Below are 6,111 nucleotides of genomic sequence, written 5' to 3'. Positions count from 1 at the left end.
TAAGGTTAGGTTAGTCAAGTATTTTTAAGTTTTTATAAGTTTCTTTTATTTTTCCGTCACCTTTTATTTTTCAACCATTTTTTCTTTTTCGACCTTTTTCGACGAACTCTTTTTCTCTTTTATTTCTCGCTATTCTAGTTTTAGGACTTAGATTTTTTTTTATTCTACTTCTTATCTAAATTTCTTAAAATTACGAAAATTTATTTTAAGTGGTTAAATTAATAGACATCAAAATTTTCTGGTTCGTAGTAATAGTTGGATTTGTACGTGGACCGGGTTATTGGAGCCAAACAGTCCTCAATTATATTGAGACCAAACGAATCCTGCCCCTCTGCTGCATCTTTTGGCTATTCGAAACGTGGGCAAAATCAGAAAAGTCTATTAATTGGATAACTTATTATAATTTTTCTTTCCTTTTTAAAACTAATAGGATATTCAGTGAATGCACCGAGCAAGACGTTCACCACCTTTTGTACGTTCACCACCTGTAACTAGATCAAGACATTTAGCAAATATAACCGCCGTTGATTTTTCTTTAGAATCGTCATCCAGTCGACCAAGTACTTCAGTTCAAATTTCCGATAATCCATTTTTTGAACCCGACATCACAATTGAGAATCCGGAAAATATTCAGGAACGGTTCGTAGATCCTGAACCACTAAACTTTCCTCCGGAGCCACCAATCATTCAAACAGAGATTGTTGAGGAACGAACCATTAAATCAGAATCATCTAGTGATACCGATTCAACAAATTCAATTATGGAGAATCTGGAACCTTTAAGTATGGAAGACCGAATGAGAGCTAAACGCACTGGCCAAGGTCACGCAATTACTCATCCAGACATTAATGCGCCAGATTATGAAATCAAAGGACAAATTCTACACATGGTGACTAATCAATGCCAATTTAGTGGTGCGCCGAAGGAAGATCCAAATGAACATCTACGTACCTTTAATAGGATCTGCACACTATTTAAAATCCGAGAAGTGGAGGATGAACAGATATATCTCATGTTATTTCCCTGGACTTTAAAGGGAGAAGCCAAAGATTGGTTGGAATCGTTACCTGAAGGGGCGATTGATACATGGGATGTTTTAGTTGACAAATTTCTTAAACAATTCTTTCCTGCATCTAAAGCCGTAAGACTTCAAGCAGAAATTGTTACGTTTACACAGAAACCAAATGAAACTCTATATGAGGCGTGGACTAGATATGGAAAGTTGTTAAGAGGATGTCCGCAACATGGTTTAGACACCTGTCAAATAGTACAAATATTCTACCAAGGATGCGACATCACTACAAGAAAAGACATAGATATAGCAGCTGGTGGTTCTATTATGAAGAAAACCGAAACTGATGCTTACAAAATTATTGATAATACTGCTTCCCACTCACATGAGTGGCACCAAGAAAAAGATATCATTAGATCATCTAAAGCAGCTAGAGCCGATTCTAGCCATGACTTAGATTCCATTTCAGCAAAGATAGATGCTGTAGAGAGACGAATGGAAAAGATGACTAAAGATATTCACTCAATACGAATTAGTTGTGAGCAGTGTGGAGGACCACATTTGACAAAAGATTGTCTCAGTATTGAATTAACAATGGAACAAAGAGAGAATATTTCATACATAAACCAAAGGCCTGGAAATAATTATCAGAATAATTATCAACCGCCAAGACCGATTTACAATCAAAACCAGAATTATAACCGAAATATTCCATACAACAACCAACAAGGTCCTAGCAATCAACAAGTATCCAATAATACTTACAACCAGCAAAGACCAAATTTTCAAAACAAACCACCACAACAAACCGATGATAAAAAGCCGAATTTAGAAGATATGATGACGAAGCTAGTTGAAACTCAAACGCAGTTTTTCACATCTCAGAAACAAACCAATGAACAAAATGCTCAAGCATTTAGAAATCAACAAGCTTCTATTCAAAATCTGGAACAAGAAGTAAGTAACCTAGCAAGATTAATAGGTGAAAGAAAACCGGGAAGTCTACCTAGTGATACAAATGCTAACCCCCGAAATGAAACAGCTAAAGCTATTACCACAAGAAGTGGTACAACACTTAAACCACCTGAAATACCTGTAACTTCTGATGAAACCATTCCTACTCCACAAGAACCACAACCTGATCAAGATAAGGAAAAAGAACCGGTAGTTGAAAAGATTAATGAAGATAACACAGTTAAGGATAAACCTTATGTTAAACCATACCAACCACCACTTCCTTACCCGAGTAAAATGAAGAAAGAAAAACTTGAAGCCGAGCAATCCAAATTCTTGGATATGTTTAAACAGATAAATGTAAATCTTCCTTTCATTGATGTGATTTCAGGAATGCCAAGATATGCTAAATTCTTGAAAGATCTAATTTCAAATAGAAAGAAAATGGAAGAACTCTCGGCTGTTACTATGAATGCTAATTGTTCAGCAGTGCTGTTGAATAAGATACCAGAAAAACTATCTGATCCAGGAAGTTTCACAATTCCATGTTTTCTGGGTAGTCTTAGTTCAATAGAAGCATTGGCAGACTTAGGTGCTAGTATAAATCTAATGCCGTATTCACTATACGCTAAACTAGACCTTGGAGAATTGAAACCAACCAGAATAAGCATACAACTAGCCGATAGATCAATAAAATATCCTAGAGGGATAATGGAGAACATGCTAGTTAAAGTTGGTACTTTAGTATTTCCAGTAGATTTTGTTGTTTTGGACATGGAAGAAGATTCTCAAGTTCCTCTCATATTAGGAAGACCATTCTTAAACACGGCTAAAGCAATGATAGACGTGTTCGGTAAGAAACTGACCCTAAGTATAGAGGATGAGAGTGTTACCTTTTCAGTTGATAGAGCAATGCAACAACCACAATCTGCAGATGATACATGTTATTATATTCAAACTATAGATGCACATGCAGAATTATTAGAAGAATTTCCAGAATTACAAGGAACGGGAGAATGTTCTTTAGGAGAAGGTAATGAACCAATTGATGAAGCTGAAATGTTAGCTACACTTATAGCTAATGGATATGAACCAACAACAGAAGAAATTCAAATGCTAAAAGAAGAAGACAGATATCGATATAAATCATCGATAGAAGAACCTCCGAAATTAGAGTTAAAGCCACTTCCAAACCATTTGGAATACGCTTATTTACATGGTGAATCTGAATTACCTGTAATAATATCGTCTTCTCTTACTGAAAATGAGAAATCACAACTCATTTCTGTGTTGAAAGCTCATAAACCAGCCATTGCATGGAAGATTCATGATATTAAAGGTTTAAGTCCTTCGTATTGCACACATAAAATCCTTATGAAAGAAGGTCATAAAATGTATGTGCAACGCCAACGAAGACTAAATCCTAATATGCAAGATGTAGTTAAGAAAGAGATTATTAAACTGCTAGATGCAGGTTTGATATATCCAATTTCTGATAGTCCATGGGTAAGCCCAGTTCAATGCGTACAGGGTGGCATGACTGTCATTACAAATGAGAAAAATGAGCTTATTCCTACTAGGACTGTAACAGTATGGCGTGTATGTATTGATTATAGAAAATTAAATGACGCCACCAGAAAAGATCACTTTCCCTTACCTTTCATAGATCAAATGTTGGAAAGATTAGCCGGAAATAGTTACTATTGTTTTCTAGATGGATTTTCCGGATATTTTCAAATTCCAATAGCACTCGAGGACCAAGAGAAAACCACATTCACGTGCCCTTATGGTACTTTTGCTTACAAACGCATGCCATTTGGACTTTGCAACGCCCCTGCAACCTTTCAAAGGTGTATGATGGCGATTTTTCACGACATGATAGAAGAATGCATGGAAGTATTCATGGATGACTTTTCAGTCTTCGGTGATACATTTAAATCATGTCTAGTTAATCTGGAACGAATGCTAATTAGATACGAACAATAAAATCTAGTACTTAATTGGGAGAAATGCCATTTCATGGTTAAAGAAGGCATCGTTCTTGGACATAAAATTTCAAAAGAAGGAATTGAAGTGGATAGAGCTAAAGTAGATGTAATTGCTAAACTTCCACATCCCACAAATGTTAGAGGAGTTAGGAGTTTTCTAGGGCATGCCGGTTTTTACCGACGTTTCATAAAAGATTTTTCTAAAATTGCCACTCCTATGAATAAACTCCTAGAAAAGGATGCGCCATTCATCTTTTCAGATGAGTGTATCAAATCTTTTAATATTCTTAAAGAGAAACTCACTAATGCACCAATCATGATAACACCAAATTGGAATCTACCATTTGAACTAATGTGCGATGCAAGTGATTTTGCAATGGGAGCCGTTTTAGGACAAAGGATTGAAAAACGATTTCAACCTATATATTATGCTAGTAAGACGTTACAAGGAGCACAAACGAACTATACAACTACTGAAAAAGAACTCCTTGCTATTGTCTTTACTTTTGACAAATTTCGATCATATCTCGTTCTAGCAAAAACGGTGGTCTATACCGACCATTCTGCTCTTAGATACTTATTTTCAAAACAAGATGCTAAACCAAGATTAATCCGTTGGATCTTACTCTTACAAGAGTTTGATATTGAAATCCGAGATAAAAGAGGAGCAGAAAATCTCGCCGCTGATCATCTTTCTCGTCTTGAAAATCCCGAATTAGAAGTTCTAAATGAATCAGCCATACAAGACAACTTTCCTGATGAATATCTATTGAAGATAGATTATAATGAAATCCCATGGTTTGCAGACTATGCAAACTACTTAGTTTGTGGATTCCTTGAAAAAGGATTATCATACCAAAGACGAAAGAAATTCTTCAGTGATATAAAACACTATTTCTGGGAAGATCCACATTTGTTTAAAAGTTGTTCCGATGGAATAATACGCCGATGTATATTTGGAGATGAAGCTAGTAAAATTTTAAACCATTGTCACACAGGACCAACAGGAGGGCATTATGGGCCTCAACTAACAGCAAGAAAAGTTTATGAAGCTGGATTCTATTGGCCTACAATTTACAAAGACGCACACCTTCTTTGCAAATCCTGTGATGCATGTCAAAGGGCCGGAAAAATAAGTCAACGTGATGAAATGCCACAAAATGTCATCCAAGTATGTGAAGTATTTGACATTTGGGGTATTGACTTTATGGGTCCATTTCCAAAATCTCATAATAATCTATATATACTCGTAGCCATTGATTATGTATCTAAATGGGCGGAAGCACAAGCTCTCCCAACTAACGATGCACGAGTTGTAGTCAACTTTTTAAAACGTCTTTTTGCAAGGTTTGGAACACCGAAAGCTTTAATAAGTGATCGGGGTACTCATTTCTGTAATAATCAACTTGAGAAAGTTCTTAAAAGATATGGAGTAACTCATAAAATCTCCACCACATATCATCCACAAACAAGTGGACAAGTTGAAAATACCAACCGAGCTTTAAAACGTATTCTAGAGAAAACCGTAGGATCAAATCCGAAGGAATGGTCCATTAAATTGGAGGATGCACTCTGGGCTTTTAGAACAGCCTACAAAACTCCAATTGGAACCACACCTTTTAGACTTGTTTATGGAAAAGCATGTCATCTTCCAGTAGAAATTGAACACAAAGCATTTTGGGCTTTGAAAACATGTAATCTTGATTTACATGAAGCCGGACGTCTACGATTAAGTCAACTAAACGAATTAGAAGAATTAAGACATGAAGCATACGAAAATTCGTTAATCTATAAAGAAAGAACGAAGAAATGGCATGATAAAAGAATCAGAAGTTCAAAAGAATTTAAAGAAGGAGACAAAGTTCTTCTTTTCAATTCACGATTCAAGCTATTTCCTGGAAAATTGAAATCAAGATGGTCTGGACCATTCATAGTCAAAAGAGTTTTCCCATACGGAACGATAGAATTAATAAATTCAAATGGGATTGAATTTAAAGTTAATGGTCACAGAGTTAAACATTACATACATGGTCCGATGGAAGTCGACAACGAAGTTAATCACAATTTCGACACCACAGCTAACTAAGTGTGGGGAGAATCAAGTCTTTAAAGGATAATATGTATTTATGTTAGAGTTAGATTGTCTGTTTTCGTGTA

The sequence above is a fragment of the Rutidosis leptorrhynchoides genome, chromosome 6 (assembly GCF_046630445.1).
Source record: "Rutidosis leptorrhynchoides isolate AG116_Rl617_1_P2 chromosome 6, CSIRO_AGI_Rlap_v1, whole genome shotgun sequence".
NCBI lineage: Eukaryota > Viridiplantae > Streptophyta > Magnoliopsida > Asterales > Asteraceae > Rutidosis > Rutidosis leptorrhynchoides.
This window is presented reverse-complemented; position numbering follows the sequence as displayed.